At 36.0% G+C, this 14,211-nt stretch overlaps 1 protein-coding gene across 2 annotated transcripts in view; it reads right to left on the reverse strand.

Moving 5' to 3' along the window:
* Positions 1-14,211, reverse strand: part of WDR70 (WD repeat domain 70) — a 237,968-nt gene that overhangs the window by 60,009 nt on the left and 163,748 nt on the right. The gene's annotated exons all lie outside the window — the stretch shown is intronic.

The following is a 14,211-nucleotide window of genomic DNA, read 5'->3' on the forward strand; positions in this document are numbered from 1 at the left end:
CCGATGTCAGTCAAAAGACCGAGCTTCCAAGCGACGCATAATCCAACTCCACTACAAAGCAACTTCTGAGGGACCAGAGAGATTTCAAATACACTTTCCTTCAAAAGCTGAGTGGATCTCAAATGTACTCTTCTAAAGATGGCCCAGTTGCTGCAGATAACAGTCCAATCTCTACATAGGGATGCAGGGGACAAAGTGAAGGTCAAGAATGAAAAAATGCACAGTCCTTTACTAATTTTAATTTTCCAGCAGCATGAGTTTATGCTTCTTATAAACTTTTGGGGTTGTTTGCCAAGTTTGTTGTGGCAACCCTTCTGTTCCCCTGGCAGCCAATAGCCGAAACCACTTATCTGTTTCTGCGCCTGTGCAGCAGATGCTTGGGGAAGACTGGCTCGTTTAACATAAACATTCCCAGTGTGTTGTTATGTTTATCCTCTGGAGCCATATGCTTGAGTGCAGAACAGTGAGTGTTATCAGCTGCAGGTGCAAAAAGGGATGCAGAACAGTTCTGTTAGTGACAACAAACTTTCAAGAGAAGTCAAAGAATGAGACCTTAAATTTGATCAAGCAGGAGACTATGAAAGCTACTAAAATATGAGAAAGTGGAAATAAAGAGTTGAAGGGTCATAAACAGGGCAGGACATCATCAGATGTGCATTTTAGATGGAGTTCTCTGGTAACTAGATGGCGATGGAGGAGAGGGAGATTGGAAACCAGGGGGAAACAAATTTTAAGGAATCTTTTCTCCAGTTTTGTACAATTTGGTTAGGAAAGGAATGTATGGATGAGCTTTTACTATGCACCCTGACAGTCTGAGGAAAAGACCTAAATATTCAGATAAACTATCAGATTAAGTCACTAGTTACAAATACGTCCTCATCCCTGCTCTTTAGAGCTCTCTAGAACCATATGACATAGCAGCCAGCATTAAGTACAGTGACGGCAACGACATATAATCCAAAACTTATTATCTAACTTTAAAAGTATAATACTGAGCCTGTAGAAGAAGCACCAATTAATATTTGCAGAAATTAGTCTAGCTGTTTATTCACTCATTCTACAAATATTTATGGAGGCCTTGCTACGTGCAAGGCACGAGGCTAAGTGTTGCAAAGGAGTAACATATTAGTAAAATGGCTCCCTACTCTCAAGGAGATCTGTCTAGAAAGGAAGGCAAACATAAAAACAAATATATGCAATGCACTGTGCAATAAATAATGGCAGTATCCACAAAATATATAGTAAGCGCACAAAATAATGGTCAACTCTACCACGGTAGAACTTTAAGGGTGACAGGTTGGCAGTGGAGGAAAGAGAAATCAGGTAAAGACTGGTGAGGATTCTTAACTGTGGTCTTTGAAGGTAAGTGGATCACTAGAAACACAAAGAAGGGTTACTCCAATAGAGCCCCAGAATATAAAAGACTCCCCAGTGTGAAACTGCCATTGCTTTTGGAACCACAAGTGGTACTAGGAACAGACCAGTAGCAGAGAAGATGGAAGAGCTGGAGGTCAAATCATTAGCCTCGGATGCCCTTCTATGATGTTTGAATGTGTACCCTGTGGGCAATGTTGAGCCTCTGAAGGGTGTTAAGGAGAGAGGAGTAATATGATCACATCTGTATTTTAAGATCACCCTGCAGCAGTGGGAAAGACAACCTGGAAAAGGGAAGACTGAGGACAGGGAGATGAGTTAAGACACACCTGCAGTGGTCCAATGAGAGCAGGTGAGGGCTTGAAGCTGAGTAATGGCAGAGTATGTATGTCTGAGAACAACGTTAAGTTGTAGCTGGTGACTCTGGTGTGGGCAGTTTCAGCAAATCTGTGAAGTGGACACAGCAGATAGAGTCTATTCTGGGTAGAAACCCGACGTTGAAAGAAGAGTTGGAGAAGGCTTTTGTTAAATCAAAGAAATAAAAAGCAGAAACTTGAGCATATTTTCTAGGAGCCAATAGGGATGAAAAGGATAAAACTACAGGAAAGGGAGCAACTGATAGAATTAGGTCTTGGAGGAAGCAGGAAGGACAAGATCAAGTGCACAGGTGGAAGGATTAGTGAGGAACTACACGAAAAAGACCTCTTCCTTGGAGACTGGAAGGAAGGAGGCTGAGAGACCAAGGAGGCATGAACACAAGATACATTTATTCATATGAGGGCGAAGAGTCTGACAGAAGTCCAGCTATTGTCCTTACTTTTCCATGTAAAGGAGGGGAGATGATTGAATAGGGAGTGGCGGATTGTAAGACGAACCAGAGAAGAGCTGGGTAAGTTTGAAAATACCTGATGAAATGAAATGACAGAGATGACTGGATAGGAAAAAGGAAGCGATTACCAAAGACAAGGCCAAGAAAAAAATGTATACCATAAATCTGGAATAGTGCCAACCTGCAAAACTGGGGGTTTTGTCAAGTTGGACTTACAGCAAGAGTGAGGAAGCAAAGGAACCCTACTACTGGGGTTGCAGGGCAGAAAACAAAAAACAAAGCACAGTTTAAAATCTTGGTAAAATGTGTACTGCAGAAGTCAAGTGATTTTTTGCCTTTTTGTCCAAGGACTGTGCCCCAGAGTTAACTGGTTTGAATTTGTGTTTTGAATTTGCACCAAAAGTCAAAGTTGAGGTCAATGTCATGCAACTTGAACTTGACGACTCCATTAAAAAATAAAACTTTTCTCCTTTGTTAAATATACACTTTATTTGAAAAGCACGGCTTCACAACCAACAATGATAGTATCAAAACTTTGCTTATTCTGAGCTTAGTAGTAACTCATTTCAAAAAAAGCAGGTGTTCCAATTTCACTCACTTTAGAAATCAACTTGAAACAAACGTCTATTTGGTGACCTCTACGTCCCTGGCATTATGCCATGCCATGCTTATAGGAACCAATGCAAAAACACAATCCCTGCCTTCAAGATGATTACACTCTAATTCATATTTTAAGAGTTTTAATAATGTTTTTATTTGTTAAAAACTTACATTTACTTATTTAAAAACTTCTTATTTTTCCCTGTTCATTACATTGGTTAATGATCCTGGTGATGTGACTCTTTCATCTAAAACCACAAAAATGAACACTGACCAAGTACTAACTGTCAGAGGAAAACTTTTTTTAAGAAAGTATTTTCATTTATTTTTGAATTGGAAGAAGAAAGAAGACGGAAGAAACAAAAATTTATAACACTCTACAGGCATTCGAGAAATTAAGGATTTTGGCTTCTCTTAATAAACTAAAAGATCTAATCCCCTTATTTTCACATTGCAACAACAGGCTGATGGAGAATGTATTTGGAAAAATCACCCAGTTTTCACTGGTTTTTCTTTACTACTCACACAGAACACTTCACTTCTGACACTTCCGGTCACCAAATGTGTGGAGGGTTTTTCCTCACACCAAGCAATTCTCCATGACACCAGCTCCATGTCCCATAATTTAACTCAATTATTCTGTCTTAAAATGGCTGGCAAATAGATGAGAGAGAGCAAACTGCTGCTCTATCACTCTTATCAAAAACCTGAATTTGGCTATTTGTGGATGTCTATATTACTCATTGATTATCCACTCTCTAAGCACTAATAAAGTACCTAATTGTGAAGCTATGGCTAGAGAGGTGGCAATTGCTTAGGGAAACTTACAGTGGGGTGTGGCAGGGGAGCTGTAAGGGCGCTCACACAGGCAGATAGAGAGGAGGAGTGACTAATTCTGCATAGGGGGTAGGAATGTTTTTATGGGGGTAATGGCATTTAAGGAGCATTTTGGAGTATAACTAGGAGGCTGCCAGGCAGAGAAAGGGGCAAAGTATATTCTAGGAAGAAGGAACATCATTTTTTAAGGCAGAGAGTGGGCAAAGGCATAGCATGTTTAGAGATGACAAGGTAGCTGAATATTCGTGGTGACCCTCTTCACTATTACCAAGGATTAGAGTTGATTCTATTTGAATTCCCACTGAAAAGGTTACCTTCTGTGAATACATACATCTTATTTAACTAGCAAATGTTTTATGGGAAAATAAGAACATATGTACACATTTTCCTTTCTCATTGCAAAACAGAGATAGTGTAGGAGCACTAATCTATAATCACATTTACCAATTTTCATAATTTTAGAGACTGTTATCTATGTTTAATTAAAAACAATGTCACCTAAACAACAAAAAGTAAAGTTTGGGTTCCCTGTCATTTCCCTACATGACTTCTAGTTCTAATTCCTTTTTTGAATTGTTAACATTTGGGTGTAAACACATTAATTATATAATAACATGAGCAGTCAGCGTGTGACATGATTACGGTGAGTATGTCATGGTATTTGTAAGAGAGGGGATGTCAGGGAGAAAACAGGCAATAATTTAGAAAGGAAATAAAACAAAGTGTTAGCCTTTTAAATTTTGGTTTCAAGATACTGTGGTTTCAGTGGAAGACAGACCAGACAGTTGCTGTTGCTCCATATTAACACCAAATTGGTGCCTCAATTCTTATCATCAATTACTGAGTTTCTACTGTAAATGAGGCACTGTACTATCGTGCTTCCCTGAAAATAAGCCTTAGCCAGACCATCAGCTCTAATGCGTCTTTTGGAGTAAAAATTAATATAAGACCCGGTCTTATAGTATAGTATATTATTTATATTATATTACATTACATTACATTATTTTATATTATAAAGACCCAGTCTAACATTACATAAGACTTGGTCTTATATTATATTATATTATATCCAATATTATATTATATTATATTATGTCCGGTATTACATTATATTATATTATATTGTACCCAGTATTATATTATATTGTATTGTATTATATTGTATTATATTATATTACATAAGACCTGGTCTTATATTATAATAAAATAATATATTGTACCCAGTATTATATTATATTGTATTGTATTATATTGTATTATATTATATTACATAAGACCTGGTCTTATATTATAATAAAATAAGACCGGGTCTGACATTAATTTTTGCTCCAAAAGATGCATTAGAGCTGATGGTCCAGCTAGGTCTCATATTTGGGGAAATATGGTAGGCTCCTTGGGGAGCAAGATAACTAGGTCCCTGACCCATGCAAATCTCCTAAACTTGCAAAGGAAACAAAAATATATACAACTGTACAATTCACATGTCTATGAATAACAAAGAGTGAAATTACTGTTACAGTTACAAGACGTAATAATCACCATAAAATAGCATTTATTGAACACTTACTATGTGCCATGCCCAGAGTAAGCACTTTATTTACATTATTTTATTTTATCTTCTTAAAACCTCCCATTTCACAAATGAGGAAACAGGTTACATACTTAACTACAGCTGGGATTAAATCTACAAAGTCTGACTGTGGAACTTGACCTCTCATGTGTACCCGATAAAAAAACGTTTTGGAAAAGCAAAGAAAGGGACAATTATTTCTCTCCTGGCAGGCCAATTAAGATTTCACAGAGAGAAACCATTTGAGCTGGGCCTTGAAAGGAGACTGGTTTTCCTTAGCCATAGAAGGTGGGGAGGAGACACTAAGGCTGAGGAAATTGCCTAGTCAAAGGTATGGAGGTGGGAAAGTACACAGCCTGTTTTGGAAACATGACAAGTTTGTTTAGTTAGAATCCAGACATGTAGAAAAACGCAAAGACCTCCTGGGGTCAGATTATCAAGGGCCTTCATGACAGGCACAAAGTGCACAATCCTACCAGGTGGCCATGTGGCAATGGCCCAGGTTAAGGGATTTAGACTGCAATAAATGTCTTGTCCCCAGGGCCCCATCTGCTGATTGATTCTCAGCCTTTCTCACTAACACGTCAACTTTAGTACTAGAATCTCCAGGTCAGTACAAGAAATGACTTAGGGGAGAGATCTACCCAGGAGATAAAAAGACTCTCTCTTTCCCCTTTCAGTGGTAAGTAGCCAGTTAGCCCCTATAAAAAATAAAGCACATTTTGTTGGTTGATGTTCTGAAGGCCCTCAGGGAAGTTCTGTTGAAGGAAGTGTTGCTGTTTCAAGACACTACAAAAAAAAGAGTGGGTGGACGTGCAGTTCAGAGAGGTATAAAGGACAGTTTCTCTTCCTTGTTAAACTAGGAGCAGAGCAAATGAGGGAGAGTATGTGAGGGAACAAAGACAGGCAAGGCTTTGCCCTTAAGTTTTGTCTGCTTTTCTTTCCATACCTACTGCTTCAAAAGCTCGTGAATGCACACGGCTTCAATTACCTACCAGGCAAATGATCCCCAAATTTCAACCTCACTCTATTCCATAACTCTCTCTCAAGCCAAGCCTGTTAAGTCTAGCCATTTCCACTTAGATGTGCTATCATCTCTTCCAATCAATATTCTTAGAATTAAACTCATACATTTTTACCCCCGAATCTGCTCCCAATCCTGACTTCCTTATTTTAGTTAACCTACTACACTTTTTTTAGTCACTGAGCATCGTCTTTGACCCTTACTAAGTATCCCTTGATACAATCCCTCTCACATCTAACACCTCCTTTTAGTAACTAGTATGATGGCCTATACCCGAGCTGCCAATAAATACTACTACTAATATAATAAGTAACATCAGCCTAAAAGTATACAAGCTTCACAGTTTACAAAGTACTTTTATGTGTACTATCACATTTCATGCTCTCAACAAGCCAGTGAGACAATTCAGAAAGGTATTTTTATCACATCCATTGCCCACATTCAAAAACCGAACAAGATCAGAAAGGTAAACTAACCTGCTCAAGGTCACAAGCCCCACTTCCCATCATGCTCCCTGCTCCATCCCAACTGTTAACACAACTTAAGTTAAGATGGGATATCCTTTCTCTTATCCCAATCATATTGTATACACCTACCAAATTACTCTTTGTAAAACTTTTTTGATCGTGTTACTTCCATATGTGTAGACGTTTGGGAATTGTCATTACAAAATAAGAAGGTAAGTAGGTAAACAGGTAAGAAAGTAAGTAAATAAGTGAATAAATGAATGAATGTCTAAAACCAGGCAAAGTGATATTCATGTTCCTCCACGGTCTGACCCAAACCTAGCTTCCTGGTCATACTTCTTACTCCCAATGAAAATCCTGTGCTCTAAATAAATTCAAATGGTCTCGGTCACTGGGAAAGACCCATTATTCACTTGATCACTTGATACCTTAGCCTGTAATGTTCTTTGCTTAGCTGCCTCTTTCCTGTCTGCTTGCCCTATAGTTATCCTGCATGTCTTAGATCAGGCAACTTTTATTACATGAAGCTGTTCTAGTATATACACAGCACTCTTTTTTAAATACATTTTTAAAGATTTGGTTTTTTAAAGTTGGGTACAGGAATACGCTTTTAGGGAGTTTATCATTGAAAATTCACATTGTTTAGTTTTATGTCATTTCTAAATGGTTTCTAAAGATCATTTCAAAAATCATTGAGAGTCCACTGACAATGTTAATGATGAAGACCAAATTAATGTCTTAAAAGTAAAATTCAATAGGATAATGAGAAGCAAATTTAATAGGCTCAACGCAATTTAGAAGAGATAATTAAAAATGGCAGAGAAAATTCTTGCTCCAAATTACCATTTTCTAGATGTGCTGTAACTTTTTTTTTCAATTCAATTTATTTAAATTAAAAAGCAAAAAAACAAAAAAAATTCACCCATTTCTCCCACCTCCTAGCCCCCACTTCTGGCAACCACCAATCTGTTCTCTTATCTATGAGCTTGGTTTTTATAAGGGTGTGTGTGTGTGTGTGTGTGTGTGTGTGTGTGTGTGTGTGTGTGTGTAAATAAATATATATAGATTCCACATATAAAAGACATCATATGATATTTGTCTTTTTCTGCCTGACTTATCTCACTGAGTATAATGCCCTCGAGTTTCAACCATGTTGTTGCAAATAGAAAGATTTAATTTTTTATGGCTAAATATATATACCACATAAATACATATACCACAATTTATCAAAAAATTCAATATATAAATAAAATTTCATATTTGAAAAATCCAGTTACTTTTCCTTTCATAAATATTATGACATACTTATTTCAGCTACAATTCAAAATCCCGTGAATAACAAACCACAAAGAAGTAGGAAGTGTTCAACTTCACATGGTTGTTTTGTTAAAGCCAAAGAAATATATCAAACCACTATTTTTGTCCATAAGCTCCAGATGATAAAAAATCAGTGAAGAGTACTACGGATGTTTGTTGATATTTTATAGTGACTTCTGACAAGATAGCTACCAACAGATTATCAGGAAAAGAATAGTTCTCTTTCTCTGGAAAATTTTATTCTTTAAAAAAGTTAACAAGTTCAAGTCAATATTGGGATTAATCACAATGAGTTTCTAAATGATAACCTCATACTTTACAATGAAGTAGCTTCATAAATTAAGACAAAAAGAGAAGGAAATTCAACATGCCTGAAAGACATTTAGAAACAGAAACCAAGAGCTCTTCATATATTGCAGATATTACCACCACTTTAGACAAGCAAGTAAAGGAAAAAGAGATCCTGAAGTACAGTACTTATTAGGTACATCCTCTCAAAAATAAACATTTTTCATTTGATCTTTCTATATATTTACTGATGAGTTTCTTTTAAGTATGGGGAAGAGTTTTTTGTTGGAAATAATTGGAAAATGAACTTATTTCCATGAAACAACTATTTTATATTTTTGAAACTTCTCTTTCACACACATTTCAGTCTGTCAATAAAGTTACTGGGTGCCTCCTGTGTCTGAGGCACTGAAAGCTAAAACATAACTTATTTTCACGAGAAAAGTATTGACATTTAGCATTTTATTTCACACAGTTATACATTTGGATATAGTTGATGTACGCCAGTGTAAACTAGGAAAAGTGGCCAAATTAGTTCAAGAGTGTCACAGACACAACACAGAATAAAAGACATTGAATTTATTCTACTGACTGGCAAAGTTTTAAAAATAAATTTCAGTTGTTTCTCATTTTAACAGAGGGCATAGTTCAGTAAGGTTGGAAATATCACAGGTTATCAAAAAGCAGAACTGTTGTTTTCCTTTTATAAATTATGTACTCCCTAGAAGAACAAGTATCAACTCTGGTTTCAGGTCTCATGAGAAATTTCACAAGGTTCAGCCTTTGCTGAAAGTATCTGGTTACAGTCTGTATCTGGTTAGAGTACCACGATAGTCACACATCATATAAAAGGCCGCTGGAAAAGACCCCACCTGTTTTACTACCTTTTTTGAAACTGTTTAGTAGCAACAACCACAGAAATAAAGCTCTAGCCTTTCTATAAGAAAGGCTGGAAAAGGAATTATTTCTTATTTTGTCTTTTCATTTCAGTAAAGGTTAAAATATTACTTTTAGAAAATCTAAAAGTATTTCCCCAAATGTTCAAGGAAATAAAAATTTGAAGCTTGATAATTTTCTTGAAAGTATAATGTTCATTTTCTGAAGAAGAATGTTTTACCTCTCATCTAATCCTATATTTGACAGAAGAACAGTCATCAGAAGTTCAAAATACTTGAGTTTACTAATTAAATTGGCAAAGATTTAATTCTCTTTAGCAAAACATATCACTTATTTATTGCTCACCAAAACAGAGTTCTCTTTTCTAATTCTAATTATACTTCCCCATTTCCGGGTTGTCATGAACACCTGGTATGTGTCTTATCTAGACAGTTTTAAGCTGGAAATATTCTCCTTTAGACCATCTTAAATGGGGCCCCTCAAATATCTGGATATAGGGTAGTAATCTGTATGCTCACTTTCAAATGTCTCGGTGCTCCCATTTTAAATCCTGGCAACAGAGATCAAGATTAAAATGTCAAGTATAAAATAACAATAAGACAGAGAATATAATTCTTATTTTCTAAACTTAAAGAATTTAGTTAACTATTACTTTCCATATAAGACAATGAAGAGATGGAGGAAGAAAGAAAAAAGAAAGAAAGAATTCTACTAAGCATTTGGGAGGAAAAACTAGAGTTAATAGAGAAAGAAACAGAACAGTGAATCATGTAATACTGTGGGGAGGTGATAATAGTGGCTCAGAGAACTAAAATGTGAAATAAATCATCACCAGCTAGTTGAGCTGGAAATAAATGCTTGTTAACTTTACATAACTGTAGGGAATTTATACTAATAAAGGGATACCTACTCTAGTAAACAGGTACCACATTTTCAGCAATCATGCTTTCAAAACTCCTACAGATATATTTAAATCAAATATTCTATTGAACGTTACTAGATCTAGAACACTTAAAGTAACTTTTAATTACATCTCCACCACCCACCAAACTTCTCTGGCCATAGAACAGGCCTTTCTAAAATAGCTGACATCTAAAACAGTTTACGCCACTATACAGAACCACAAAAATCAGTTTGTAAAAATAAGTGGTTCAGGCATCCGTATCTACAGCAGAGAAATGAACCTGAGGTTTATACTTACTGGAACGAGGCAGTATAGGGCAGGAGAATCTGGGAGAGAAATTCTAAGTATAAGAAAGCATGCTATGAATCAGAGAAATAAAAGAGGAAAGGCTAAAGGTCATGTTCTCAGTGGTTTCTGGTGGTGGTAGAACTGAGGAAAAAATAGTTCAAAAGGCCCACAGCAATTTTGTTGTAATGAATCGAGTATTGGAAAACAAGTGAAATGTCAATTATGCTAACTCAGTGAAGCAGGCGATGTTTAGGGTATAGCCTACAAAGAATCTCTTACTCTACTGTCCTCTGGTTAATAAAAGGTAACCCTACAGAGGATTTGAAGCATGCTACCCTATACTTCATTTTATTCAAGTGAGTGTGAAATTCTGTACTTCTCAACTGCCTCATATCTCTAGCATCAATCACTGATTGAAGAAAAGCTCCAGTTGCTTCAAGAGGACAGAACGGAAAAGTACAAACTTGTTTCTTTTATTGTCTCCTATAAGTGGTTTTTCATTTGATACAGTATTTCCAAATTTGGAAGAACAATTTAAAATTTATTGAAGTCAAGAATAAACGCTGCTTTAAGATCAAAAGGTAAGCTAATACAGAGGGCAAGTATCTGTTCAGAGTTTAAACCCCAAGTGTGACCCACTTTTAAGACTTTATAGCCTAGAGGAGAAAGTCTTTAGATCTAAATGTCAGCATGTTCTTTTTAAATTATTATTGTGATTATTTTTAACTCCATCATTCTCTCAATGAAAAAAAACCACATAATAGTCTATTTATCATAGACTAGTGAATACCACATCAGAAACGCTAAGACATAGCTATAGAAGAATTATCATGGAAATACAAAATGTATCAACACTGACAGCTACTACCGTGTTTCCCCGAAAATAAGACCTAGCCAAACCATCAGCTCTAATGTGTCTTTTGAAGCAAAAATTAATATAAGACCCAGTCTTATTTTAATATAAGACCAGGTATAATATAATATAATATAATATAATATAATATAATATAATATAATATAAGGTATAATACAATATAATATTGGGTATAATATAATACCAGGTCTTATATTAATTTTCGCTCCAAAAGACACATTAGAGCTGATGGTCTGGCTAAGTCTTATTTTCGGGGAAACACAGTATCAGGAATGTTCAATCCCATAACATAGCATTACCACAGGTTTTTCAATGTTAGATAAATAATATAATAAGATCTTTTAGAATGTTTCCCCTAATAAACAAAGACAAATCAGTAAAATATTCTTGTTCTTCAATGGTACTATTAGCATTATGATAACTCTCTATAAACATTCTACAAGGAAAAAATTTAATACAGATTTCAGACATAAAAGAATTAATAGCACATACAAATATCCTTGCGGATGTAAAGAAGACCACCACACAGTAATTGAAAGCAGTGCCCTTGGAATAGCACAGACCTGGGTTCCTTGGCTTTAATATTTCTCGTTTTTTACTTCTTTAAGCCTTATTTTTCTTATCTCTAAAATAAGAAAATAATACTAATTTCAGGGAGTTGTGAGAATTAGATGAAATAATAAATGTAACAAGCTCACACACCCTTCTGGGACCCAGAAAATGATCAACAAACAATAGCTATTATTTTGTTTTTGTATGACACAGGCAATTGAGAAGGCGGTGAATATTAAGAAATAGTTGCAATATTATTCAATCTCAGACTATGCTAACCAGAAGTCAAGAGGAGATTTCAAATCAAAGGAGCAAACCACTTCATCATTGCGATGACCATCAGAATGTCGTAGATCCCGAGCCAAAAGACAGTCACTGCCCTCAAGGAGTTTATAATCCCAACCAGATGACACTGGCATCAACTAACACGTGAAAGGCCAGTGCCATGACAGAGAACTGTACAACAAACTCAGGCCTGAAAGAGCTTAAAAGCCAAGACAGTGATGGAATTAAGACAATGTTCATGCATAAATAAGGTTCATCGATCAGAGTTTCTGGATCCGAGAATTTTTAATTCTCTAAAAATTATTAGAGAATAATTTTTTAACTTCTTCCTGTCTCACTTGCAGCCCCAGTGATCATATGGGCTTCCCTTTAATGAACTGCTAACTGACTACAATAAAACTTTGAGGAAAGTTTTGATGAGTCTTCACAGATGGATAATGACGTCCATATCTTTGGGGAAAGAAACACAGCCATATTATAATGATTAAAATCGCTTCACTGAGTCCCAATCACATGGTCAGAAAGTAGGAAGTTGTAGGGGAATTTTTCAGGTTTTTTCCATCATATTGGTATGATAATTCTTAAGGAAAACTTACTCCAATAGGCAACTAGGGAAAGAATCTCAAAGCCTTGACATAATGAAGCTGTTGTTCATTATTGAAATGAATGCTCTCTCTGGGTTTGTTTTTATGTTCTCCATTTCTTCCAAATGTTCTAATTTACTCATCCCTTAGGCAGTCAATGAATAGCTTAATTTTGTTCATCTGGCTTATAAAAATCCATTTAATGAAGTTAGATGCTTTTTTCTCTTTTACGTGCTATGTATATTAAATTATTCTAGAAATACTCAAAGATAATTCATTGAGGCTAATACTTTAGTCTTGCTCTTGAAAACAACAAATTCATTTCCTTCTGAAGTTGGGGTATCAGTTATCACTTTCCCTTATAATAAAATCAGCTAAAAATTCAGATTCTGTGTAGATTCCAGTAACAGTTTATTCAGCAACATACCAGTTCACAAATTTGATCTAAGATCTCAGCATCAGTATGAACTTTCTTCCGTAAGATATACTAGAGAGGTCCACTAAGATGAAAGGTACTCAGGACACAGAGAGTTTAAGGACCTGACGTACTAAAATCAATCAGAAAAACAAACATAAATAAACTTCTGAGCTGATGAAAATCGAATTAACAACAATAGCCAACACTTAGAGAGCTTACTACCTGCCAAACACTGTGCACACATTGCACATATATATACCAGTATGTAGACATACGTATATACACACATACATACATATGTGTATACACATGTAGAAATATACTCAGCCCTCCTAACGAGCCCGGGGATAGGTGCGGTTATGATCCCGATTTTGTAACTGGAGAAACTGTCATTCAGATAATAAATGGCAGAGCCCCTGGTTTTGAATTCAGGCATATCTCAGAGTGTACACTGTTAACCATTATGCTATGACTCTCAAATTCAACTGACTAGCTCAATATAATATATATAAAAGCACATTAAACCTTGAAGTGCTAAAAAATATACATGCCTCAAAATAACTCTTGCAACAGAAACTCATTTTAGTGTCGTAATAGACAGCATAAGAAAGATGGAGACTGTTTAAATTTCCAGGTAGCTCTCTATTAAATCATAGGAAGAAGGTATTAAATCCATTAAAATCATATGCTAAAGGACTCTGTCTTACTCTTCATATTTTTACTAACACCTAAAGATTAGCAGATCTATACTTTGTCAGAGTTCTCAACTGTAGCAGAAAATGGATTACTTTAAACAGCTAGTTTTGAAGCAGAGGTGGCATAAGAGCTAGTACACAATACTCTTCCTGTCCTATCCCCATCAAAACTAGTGCATTGGGACACCGAGAGAACACATCTCTGATAAGGTGCACTGTGCTCTCTCTCTCAGGTACATGCATCCAGATGGGATTCCGATCCAAAGCTGAGGAAGGCAGGAAGGGAGTTGGTAAGGATCATAGCTAAACATGGGCCAGCGGCCCTAAGCTAGGTGGTGATAAAGGTACAGGAGGCATAGGTCAAGGCATGGAAAATTCAATCAGCAGAAACAAGGAAATCGGGCTAGG

The sequence above is a fragment of the Rhinolophus sinicus genome, linkage group LG03 (genome assembly GCF_036562045.2).
Source record: "Rhinolophus sinicus isolate RSC01 linkage group LG03, ASM3656204v1, whole genome shotgun sequence".
Taxonomy (NCBI): Eukaryota; Metazoa; Chordata; class Mammalia; order Chiroptera; family Rhinolophidae; genus Rhinolophus; species Rhinolophus sinicus.